The sequence below is a fragment of the Hippopotamus amphibius genome, chromosome 8 (assembly GCF_030028045.1).
Source record: "Hippopotamus amphibius kiboko isolate mHipAmp2 chromosome 8, mHipAmp2.hap2, whole genome shotgun sequence".
NCBI lineage: Eukaryota > Metazoa > Chordata > Mammalia > Artiodactyla > Hippopotamidae > Hippopotamus > Hippopotamus amphibius.
Genome location: NC_080193.1, coordinates 107,792,974 through 107,805,268, shown reverse-complemented (window position 1 = coordinate 107,805,268; position 12,295 = coordinate 107,792,974). Strand labels below are relative to the sequence as shown.

At 37.6% G+C, this 12,295-nt stretch overlaps 1 protein-coding gene across 4 annotated transcripts in view; it reads right to left on the bottom strand.

The window, feature by feature from the left end:
- HECW2 (HECT, C2 and WW domain containing E3 ubiquitin protein ligase 2) overlaps positions 1 to 12,295 on the bottom strand; it is a 387,653-nt gene that overhangs the window by 163,737 nt on the left and 211,621 nt on the right. The window lies entirely within an intron of this gene.

Below are 12,295 nucleotides of genomic sequence, written 5' to 3'. Positions count from 1 at the left end.
ATGAAGTACTGAGTGGGACTCTACAAACAACACTGAGAGCCGCCCCTGCCTTTCATCAAGACTTATCACCATTCAGGCATCCAAAGTGAAAAAAAATCATGTATCAGCATCCCGGCTGAGGCAGTTGTGGCCACGCCCCTGTAAAGCACAGGATGCAATCGCCCCATCCTCCCCTCAGCTTCCTTCCTTTGCTTTTCCATGGGAGAATTCCAAAGAATGAGTTATGTGTACACACACACACACACACACACACACACACACACACTCTCACACACACACTCACATAGTGGACCGAGGCCAACAAGCTGACTGTTATCACAGAGAGGGGGGCTTTCTGTTTGATTTACCCAGAATAGAGTGGCCACTATCTGGAAAACTCCAATTTACTGTTAGCATTAATCAGATACAGCCTTCATTTAAATTACTGAAATAGGCTTACAGTATCCTAGCCAATCCAGAATGGAGTTTGTGGACTTGTGATCTCAAAATGTAAGAAAGGACTAAAACTTTTTAATGTATCAAAAAGCTTTCATGAAAAATCCCCAAATGTGGTTATCAATCCAGAAGTTATTTTCAGACTCTACTTTTAATACAAAGATAGATACAATAGCCAATTTAGCTGGTGCTCCTGTCTTATTCTAGGAAGCAGTTGTGGTGGGAGACTCTCCAGGTCAGACGCATTGTTCTTCAATGGAAAGAGGAGCCGCATAAGCTGTGAGCCCACCCAGGGCAGGCACTGCAAGTTTTAAATACTGGTTGAACGCATGAGTGCAAGCAAAGGCTGCAAGACCATATCTTTCTAGCAAACTTCCAGGAAAGCAAGATGAGATGTCCTCAGTTGTCATGTGTTCTTGCTGTGAAGTGAGGCAGACTGGCTTTAAGCTCCATGCTACATTTGGTGGCTGCAATTTACTCTCCACTGCTTCCTTAACCCAGACACAGTTTGCCACGAAGTTTCCAGGGACCACAGAACTTTGGGCTGATTCTGGACTAGACTGAGTGAACACAACAAGCTTGGCACTCCAGAACCACCACCACCCTGTCCAGGCCTCTTCTGGATATGCAAACCCAGCCACATCTTAGGAGGAATCACTGTGGATTTCTGGATGTGTCCTAGCAAACGACAGTAATAGCAAGCATGCATGGAATACCTACAACGTACCAGGAACTGACAGTAAATGCTTAAAAAATAGTCTCTAATGAATGCCACCATGCTCTAAAGCTGAGGTCAGTAGTGTTATTAGGTCCATGTTACAGATGAGGAAACAGACTCACAAGAGAGGAAGTGATAACAGCCACGATTAAAGTCAAATCTGAATACACTCAAACACAAGCTCTTTTACAATACACCGCCTCCCTCAAATAACACTGTGAAAATCCCAGTGACCTCACCAATCAATAGATGGCCAACGAGCCCACAGCAGCTTCAGTCACCATTAGGAGATTAGAAAAAATAAGCTAGAAAGGATGAATTTATTTCCTATTATTGGCATGAAAGATGGCTACAGCCCATGACCAACAGACTTCTCAACAATGTCAGCATCTCTGTTTTCATCTCAAGTGTAAGAAAGTGTTTAACCCTTACCTCCACTCACTCCCAGGCAGCTGGACCCACTTGACGCTCCCATCACTCTGGCTCTCCAAGCCACAACTCTTTGCCTTCCAAATATTGTAGCATTTGCCAGATACGCCACTTCAGCTGAACTCTAGGTTCTGGTCCATCCATGTGTCACTGACATTCACATGTGACAAACAGGCTATTTTCCTATGTAAAGGAAATCTGCTTCCGCACAGCACAAGCCTTTGTCATAACAGAACAGAGATTTCCCCAAGTTGACCAAGGAAGAAAATTATAGAGTGGAGCAAGGGAGGTTAGATGAATGTTAGAGCTTAGGCTTAAGGTCATCACATACACGTACCCTTTCATGGGGATGCTGTTTCTTAAACACAAGTAGTTCAGCCAGTCCTCCTCACTCACAGTAAACTACTGTATTGAGGAGGTACAGCCAGAGGAGGATAGTGGCAGACCTCGAAATTTACATATGCCATTCTTTCCTCCAAACCACACCCTTGAAGAAAACACACACACACACACACACACACACACACACACAAACAAAAACACAAAATCCATAGGGACAAATAAAATGGTGAAGCACATTAATACCAACTCTGCATCCATATGACACCTTAGCATTTTCACCTACTGTGCTATCATCATATGGTGCTAGGCACTGGGAGACATGTGAACAAGACAAACATAGCCCCTGCTCTTTCTTGCAGAGCTTCTGTTCTAGAAAGAGAAAGAAACATTAAAGAACAAATATAAAGTGAATTCTTTAGTTACTATTATAATACATGCTACAAAGGAAAAAGAGAAGGGGGTAAGGAAATGGATGAGCTGGGGACATGAGCCAGGCCAGAGAATAAGAGAAAGCTCCCTCAAGGAGTCAGCGTGTGGACCAAGCTCTGAAGGCTGATTAGGAATTGGGAAGGAGGGGAGGGAAGAGGAGAGAGAGTTCATTCCAGATAGAAGAGCTGTGCGGAGGCCCTGCGATGGGAAGCAGCATGGCCCTTTCAGAGGCTGAAGGAAGACCAGTGTGACTAGAGCACAGAGGATGCGGGAAAGAAGAGGCCACAGAAGGAGAACAGACTAGAAAATTTAAGTGTCAGCATATAGGGAGAGAAAAGGGAGGTTAAAAATAAAGGAAGGGAAATTGTCCATTTCCCCATCTCCTTAAGCTCGCCTTCTGAAAGCCCAATTGATTATCACAGTTCTCAACATTCTAAGCTATTGATCAACAAGGATGCTTGTGGGTGGAACTGTGATTTGTGGCTGCTGAATGAATTAATCATGTAAATTAAAGACATCACTTAACTAAAGTAGCTTATTCCCCAAAGCTCACAGAATATTTATTAAGAGTAAAGTAGAGAAGAGCAAAACACAATTCTTAGATTGCAATACAAATTGACAATGGAAAAATCCAAGTGTCTCCTCCAGCTCTCTTTATGTTGGCACCAAAAACACAAAACAGAATCAAGGTTAGCATATCAGGAAGCAACAACCCTTTTCCTGAAAAGCCCATTATGAATTTCCTTTGTGTTTATGTATTTTGCATGCCTGTGAGTCTGACATCACTCATATGCATTACTAAAGTCTTGTAGCAAGTGTCTGCCTATCTGCTGAAATTTGTATTGCCTACTTTTTCTTCTGACATTGTGTTCATAAAGCAGCCAGATGAATGCTCATTTCATCATTGCTCTGTTTTCAGATTCCCAAAATCTTCCAATGGAAATACACTTTGGTTTATGTGTAAATCAGAAAGCTTTTGAAAACAAATTAGAAACTGAAACAGCTGCTAAAAGATCAAGGGGAGGACCCTCCAATTTAAACTCAAGTAGACACATGTATATGAAACGTGTTTTTTTTTTTTTAATTTAGCTTAGAAAGTGGTAGGCAAATTCAATAAAAATAATAATGACTATCATCTGATATCTATGGACCTAGAGTCTGTCATCCAGAGCAAAGTAAGCCAGAAAGAGAAAAACAAACACCGTACGCTAACTCAGATACATGGAATCTAGAAAAATGGTACAGATGAACCCAGTGACAGGGCAAGAATAAAGATGCAGATGTAGAGAACGGACTTGAGAACAAGGGGCAGAGCAGGGGTGGGTGGCGAAGGGGAAGCAAGGACAAACTGAGAGAGCAGCACTGACATCTATACACTACCAAATGTAAAACAGATAGACAGTGGGAAGCTGCTGCATAACACAGGGAAATCAACTTGATGATGGGTGATGACTCAGAGGGCTGGGACAGGGTTAGGGAGGGTGGGAGGGAGTCACGGGAGGGAGGGGATATGGGGATATAAGTATAAATACAGCTGATTCACTTTGGTGTACAGCAAAAACTGGCACAACAGTGTAAAGTAATTATATTCCAATAGAGATTAAAAGAAAACAGACCCTTCTACGTGCCAGGCACACACTCCCTCATTACAGAATAACCTTCTGGAATCATCACTACTATCCCCATTTCACAAATTAAGATAAGTGGGGGATAGATGGATTGAATTACTTGCTTACTTGCTCACACAAGATTACACAGCAAGAAACCAGCTGAATTTCAAGTCTAGGGTTTGCATGACATCAAAGCTTATGCACACATTTCCCACTGCTATACAAATTTCCCAACAAGAATTAACTACCACTCACCAACACCAAGAACTGTGTTCAGTATTTCAGAATCATTAACGGATGGAGTTCTCCCAGCAATTCTGAGAGGTGTTGTTATCCTTAAGATGAGGAAACAGTTTGGAGAGGTTTAGTAACTTGATCAAGGGCACACAACGGCAAGGTTGAAAGGTCCAGAGGAAGATTTTCCAGTAGCCTACACAGTTTCAAACCAGCACATTCCTGTGGTACTCTGAGTTCAGTACATGTAAGTATGGATCTGTTACTTTCTTAGGGTTTTGCAGCGTTACCTGGGAAATTATTGATATCATTAGGCTTAGGAAGAGAGTGAAATCCCCAAAGAACTGATTCTATTACCTTAGGTGAATAAGGAAACCCTTTTATCAATGTCCATTCAAGACAAAATATCAGGATTATGATTCACTGCTTTCATAAATAAGAATAAATGACCCTCACTTTTCTAACAGACAAATACATACATGAAATACAATGTGTCAAAAACTCTGAAAGGCATACACAAATTAAGGATAAATGTGGTTCTTCACTCTTCAACATAAATCACAGCAAGATCTTTTTTGATCCACCCCCTAGAATAATGGAAATAAAAACAAAAATAAATAAGTGGGACCTAATGAAACTTCAGAGCTCCTGCACAGCAAAGGAAACTGTAAGCAAGACAAAAAGACAACCCTCAGAATGGGAGAAAATATTTGCAAACAAATCAACAGACAAAGGATTAATCTCCAAAATATATAAACAGTTCATCCAGCTCAATATCAAAAAAACAAACAACCCAATCAAAAAATGGGCAGAAGACCTAAACAGGCATTTCTCCAAAGAAGACATACGGATGGCCAAGAGGCACGTGAAAAGCTGCTCAACATCACTAATTATTAGAGAAATGCCAATCAAAGCTACAATGAGGTATCACCTCACACCGGTTAGAATGGGCATCATCAGAAAACCTACAAACAGTAAATGCTGGAGAGGGTGTAGAGAAAAGGGAACGCTCTTGCACTGCTGGTGGGAATGTAAATTGATACAGCAGCTATGGAGAACAGTATGGAGGTTCCTTGAAAAACTAAAAATAGAACTACCATATGACCCAGCAAATCCACTACTGGGCATATACCCAGAGAACACCATAACTCAAAAAGACACATGCACTCCAATGTTCATTGCAGCACTATTTACAATAGCCAGGACAGGGAAGCGACCTAAATGTCCATCAACAGATGAATGGATAAAGAAGATGTGGTACATATACACAATGGAATATTACTCAGCTGTAAAAAGCAATGCAACTGGGACATTTGTAGAGACATGGATGGACTTGGAGACTGTCATACAGAGTGAAGTGAGTCAGAAAGAGAAAAACAAATATTGTATATTAACACATTTATGTGAACTATAGAAAAATGGTACAAATCAACTGGTTTGCAAGGCAGAAATAGAGACACAGATGTAGAGAACAAACATATGGACACCAAGTGGGGAAAGCGGGGAGGGTTGGGGGGGATTGAATTGGGAGATTGGGATACCAAATAGCACACTCTAAATATATGCAGTTTATTGTAAAAAAAAAAAAATTACTCTGACAAATTTCTGTAAAAGTTTCTAAAGGCTCATGCTCAAGTTCTATGCTTTTCTCAGGTTATTAACAGCCAGCTTATGGCCTACTGCTGGGCCATGGCCAGTATTTTGAGGAGCACTATTCTAGATTTAAATATAGACAAAAACTTTGTTTCTCGTGTTAGTGTCCCTCCCTGTCTCTTCATATTTCCTGTGCTTGCTTGTCTTCTTATTAGTTTTCCTCTTTTCTTAAGATGGATTGGAAATAAGCAACATGAGAATTGTTAGGGCAGGGAATACTGCAAAGTTCCAAAGATGCGTGTCTCTTTTTTGAGTTTTCTACTAAAATAAATTTGCAAACATTCACATACACACATACCGTAATATATGGTCTATTAGATTTTGAGACTCCAGGACAGTGACTCTTAAAGTGTGGTTTAAGGACCACCTATAAGGACTTCCCTGATGGTCCAGTGGTTAGGGCTGCATCTTCCAATGCAGGGGGTGTGGATTCAATCCTTGGTTGGGGAGGTAAGGCCAAAAAATCAAAACATAAAGCAGAAGCAATATTGTAACAAATTCAATAACGACTTTAAAAATGTTCCACATCAAAAAAAAAAAAAAAAAAAACTTTTGAAAAAAAAAGGACTATCTATATCAGAGATAGCTCAGGTAATGGTTAAAAATGAAGACTCCAAAGACCCATCTTACACCCACTGAATCAGAATTTCTCTGGCTTGCTCTATGAAATTTAGTCTGAATTTTAAACATGAGCCTCACCAGGTGATTCTAATACACAATAGAATTTGAGTTCTACTCTTTCAGGGTTTGGGACTCTGTGTGGTTATTTGATTCTGTATCATACACTATCTTGGTATGTCATAAATGCCAATTCTGAAATGCCCACTAATGTGAATATATCAGAGTCTCTATATATGTGCTTTCAGCAGAGAATCTCCAGGATCTTATTGGGTTCTTTGCTATCTCAGACATATACAAAACCTTATTAGAAAAAGGTATGTTCTCATCTTACAGACAAAAACAAAGAACACATATACACAAATAAAATAATTGTACATCTTTCTTTATTGTAATGATTTTACAGACTTTATTTTACTTTCAAAGCTTTACATGCCTAAAATCTGTTCTTAAATTCACCTTACTTTATAGTAATATAATTTTATTTGGAATAAAAAAATAGCATAGCTACGGAATCCATTAACCATGTTTAATAACAGTTGTTATGAATTGAATGAGGCCTGTGGGAATGTGTATAAACCTTGTTAATATTTCATTTAAAAACACATGTCTTTACGTTAATCTGGGGTTAATACAGAATTTGTTGATAAGGAAAAATATTACATTCTTAGGTGTTAATACCAAATTCACACATAAGGAAAAATAATATATCCTTAGAGCTTCAATATACATGTCAGTCAAATAAAGGAGACTCCGCTATAGCTGGATTTTTAGTTCAGTAGTGGAAATTACTAAAAGAAAGAAAAGAAAAGAACCACATTTATTCTTTTTTTAATTTATTTTATTTATTTATTTATTTATTTATTATTTTTTACAATAAACTGGATATATTTATAGTGTACTATTTGGTATCCCAATCTCCCAATTCATTCCCCCCCAACCCTCCCCGCTTTCCCCACTTGGTGTCCATATGTTTGTTCTCTACATCTGTGTCTCTATTTCTGCCTTGCAAACCAGTTGATTTGTACCATTTTTCTATAGTTCACATAAATGTGTTAATATACAATATTTGTTTTTCTCTTTCTGACTCACTTCACTCTGTATGACAGTCTCCAAGTCCATCCATGTCTCTACAAATGTCCCAGTTGCATTGCTTTTTACAGCTGAGTAATATTCCATTGTGTATATGTACCACATCTTCTTTATCCATTCATCTGTTGATGGACATTTAGGTCGCTTCCCTGTCCTGGCTATTGTAAATAGTGCTGCAATGAACATTGGAGTGCATGTGTCTTTTTGAGTTATGGTGTTCTCTGGGTATATGCCCAGTAGTGGATTTGCTGGGTCATATGGTAGTTCTATTTTTAGTTTTTCAAGGAACCTCCATACTGTTCTCCAAAGTTGCTGTATCAATTTACATTCCCACCAGCAGTGCAAGAGCGTTCCCTTTTCTCCACACCCTCTCCAGCATTTACTGTTTGTAGGTTTTCTGATGATGCCCATTCTAACCGGTGTGAGGTGATACCTCATTGTAGCTTTGATTGGCATTTCTCTAATAATTAGTGATGTTGAGCAGCTTTTCACGTGCCTCTTGGCCATCCGTATGTCTTCTTTGGAGAAATGCCTGTTTAGGTCTTCTGCCCATTTTTTGATTGGGTTGTTTGTTTTTTTGATATTGAGCTGGATGAACTGTTTATATATTTTGGAGATTAATCCTTTGTCTGTTGATTTGTTTGCAAATATTTTCTCCCATTCTGAGGGTTGTCTTTTTGTCTTGCTTACAGTTTCCTTTGCTGTGCAGGAGCTCTGAAGTTTCATTAGGTCCCACTTATTTATTTTTGTTTTTATTTCCATTATTCTAGGGGGTGGATCAGAAAAGATCTTGCTGTTATTTACGTCGAAGAGTGTTCTTCCTATGTTTTCCTCTAGGAGTTTTATAGTGTCTGGCCTTACATTTAGGTCTTTAATCCATTTTGAGTTTATTTTTGTGTATGGTATTAAGAAGTGTTCTAATTTCCTTCTTTGACATGTAGCTGTCCAGTTTTCCCAGCACCACTTATTGAAGAGGCTGCCTTTTCTCCATTGTATATCCTTGCCTCCTTTGTCACAGATTAGTTGACTGTTGTCAGAGTAATTTTAAGTCTGTTCAATCTAATAATAAAAATGTGGGCTTATATTTTGCAGATCTTGTTTTTTACTCCATTTCATTCTTTTAATAGTTTATTTTTATTCTGACTTACAAAAGATCAGTGTCTGTGATGAATCTGAACAGCCACAGGTAATCTGAGGAACTCCGGTATACTCTAGAAGAATGAGCCACGCTTGGTCAGACCAGGGAGGCTCCTAGCCCAGGGTTTGATACAAAAGTGGCTTTCTCTTATATCATTTCCAAAGGTTAGGGGGCAGAAATGATTTACTGAATGAATGTCTGAACTAACATCTTTAACTTCTCATAATAAGTCACTCTAAATCTGTCAGCAATACACCAATATACGTGTTATGTGTATCAACTAACTTTTGTTTAGCTTGTACCACCTCTTAGAACAACACTTTAGTAAAATTTCCTAAAATTTTTCTTTCAACAGCAAAAAGCAGCCCTTGTTTTCCCTATTATAAGTGTGCATCTTTCAACTTGCAAAGAAACCCTTGAGTTTTAATATTTGAGAATTCAATGATAAACTTTATCACTTCAGGATATAGATATTATATCTATGCAATATCTATATCCTATCCGTGAATCTTTGTTGACATGAAACTATAGCTTCAGGCTGTTCTCAAAAAGCAGCCTGGTCATCTTATCACTGGGCCCTATCAGCTACCTAATGATTTTCATGATTTTCGCCAATGACAACAGTAATAAGAAGCACAAAGTATCAGTACATTATTTCAGTCATAAGTACATAGACACAGGTCTCTTTTTGCAGTTTTCCTGCCTCCTAGTAAACCTTAAATAATAATTCTTTCTCTTGCTGAAGACCTGCATTCTAAACAGAACTGAAGTTAAATGTTAGACATATTCCTACAATTCCTGCTTCAGGAATTGTATATCCCTTCATGCCCCCCTGCAGTTGCTACTTTTGCTCTACCAGTGTTGCCAAAAATAACTTTTTCCTCTTCCAAGTTAAACATGGTGTTTATAAAAGGTGGGGATGGAGAATCTGGGAGCATGAACCTGTACACACAACAAGCTCACAATAAAAGCAACTGCGTTCATAGCTGCCAAGATTGCTAGGCAGGAAGAAGGAAAAAATGAGGGTTTTTTTTTTCTCCTAAATAATTATGCCATCTTTTTAAAAGAGAATAAAGCCAATCTTTAAATATCCAAGTTTGTTCTGTGATGCTTAAAAGTTAATGTCACACGCTAAGTTTTTTCATTATGTTTTCTTAACACTTTTTAATCCAATTTAAGACATTTTCTCATTTAGCCTGTTTGTATGACTAAGAACTCTCTGACAGCTTGAAGGCAGCACAGAATAGTGCTGGTTCTGCAGCCGAAATGGATACCTATCAGCAGTGTGACACTGGCCAAAGGACTAACTTCCCTAGCTCACTCATTTATAAAATGCGGATGGTAACGATGTAGAAATCAGCACAGCTTTGCGAGGATTGTAAAGCTACATAAAGCAAGAAGACAGGGTGCCTGCACAGAGCATTCACTCACTATCAGTAAACTCTCAGACTCTAGTGTTGTCTTCATTCTCAACAGAGACGATGTAAATCGCTGGACTATTTGGAGAAGTTTCCAGAATTTTATTTCTGTGACAAATATGAATACTAAGTAGATTAATGACAGTCCACCAGGAAGGCAGCTGGCTAGATGCACTGACCTCAGAAGTCTCTTGGATCTAGGTTATCTAACACAATTCAACCAGGCTTCAATTCAGTACTCTTATTAAAATTCAACTACCATTGCTGGAGAAAAAGAATTGCCTTTAACTAAAGGAATTAAAATTATGTTAATTCCTTCTATTGTACTACATATATGTGCCTCAGCAATTACTTTGGGAAAAGTTAAGTGGAGGAGATAAAACTAAAATCACAAGCCATCTTTGTAAAAGTAGATGGCATTCATCCAAAATGCCTTTCCTGGAACAAACTGTAACAACTTGATTCACCACCGCCCTTCCCTACCAAGCTATATTTAAGGATCTGTAAGCATTTCCATTATAAACTGCTATCATCAGGATTTATAATTTTACCTTCTAATCTGTTTTAGAGTTTATGTATAAACATCTCAATCAATCTTTTTAAAAAAAGCTATTGTTTTTTAAATTTAAAAACTTCCTTCAGCAAAGAATAGTAGTACAAGGTGCGGGGGAATCACCAGAAAAGTAAGGATTGTTTTACACATGAGAAAAAGGGTTTAATAAGCAAAATAAGATTCATGTTCAAGAAATATGTGCTACCAAAGATAACATAAATTTAGGGGTCGTGTCATGATCTATAATAATTAGAAACTAGATAAGTGTCTAAAAATGTGAATAGGTAAATTATGACACAGCCATATTACAGAATATTATGTAGTCATTATATTATGTTCCCATATAATTTTTATTAACATGGGAAATGTTCATGATATAATGTGGAAATATGTACTGCAGAATTATATGTATAATATGAGCTGAACTGACCTTAAACATATGTATAATATTTATAAAAAATAAAGTTGTAAAAGGAATACACCAAAATGTTCAGAGTAATGATTGCTTGGCAGGAAGACTTAAGTGTTCCTTATATTCTTCCATATTTCCTAACTTTTCTATAATGAGCTTGCATTACTTTAATAATCAGAAAAGAGAGGCTTCAATATCATTTAGTGTGACAGATAAATAAAGAAACAGTAATAAATTAAAAAATGAAGTTTCCCTTGCAAACCTATTTATCCTGACACTTGAAAATATTACTTAAAGTGTGGATTTATTAAGTACTCATTCAAAAGGAGTTGTTATTTATCAAGTGGAGTTGGCCTAAAAAGTGAACTTGTAGCTAACCACATATTATCAATAACCCATGTCTCAGGATACTAAAAAACACAAGTATCATCCATCATAAGGGCACCTCCAGGGGACAAAACACAAATTCAAGATATATTTGGTAAAGGAATTGTAAAAAAAAAAAAAAAGAAAAGAAATTGAAGTGAAAGATGTCATTCAAACTAGTTTGAATCTGAGTTTAAATTTGTATTCAGAACTTCAAGTACTGAATAGTCATCAACTTAAAGAGACCTGCTCCAAATGGAATTATGACATCAATTTAAATCAAACACAAATACCCAAAGAATTCAGATTCTCAGGCTATTTTAGGGTCTCTAACTTCCACTGTAAACACAAGCGCGTGAGCACATGTGCGCGTGCACACACACACACCCCACCCCAGAAAAATCACAGTACAGTCAACCATTGTAAACATGCATAACCATAAATATCACTTCCAGTTTCTCTTTAAAGAAACTTGAATAAATTCTACCAGAAAAACAAGTCTTACTTTTTCATCAAGATAACATTTTTTAAACTTATCTGTCCATTATGTATCAGCTACTATGCAAAGTATTTTCACATAAGCTTTTTTTCTCATCTTGTCCTCTTACACCAATGTTAGAAAATCTGGTCCACATGGATACACTGTTATATCCAATCCCCTCTATCAGTCTGTGTTATTTGAGATAAGAACACAGAAGATACTTTCTTAATCTTCATATTCCAACAATTATCCAATGCTGGGAAACATCCAATACATGTTTTTAATTAAATGAATAAGAACTGACTATTATCTTAGTTTTTATTTCCCTCAGACTTTGCTTTTAACATCCTAAGTGTGAAGCACATTA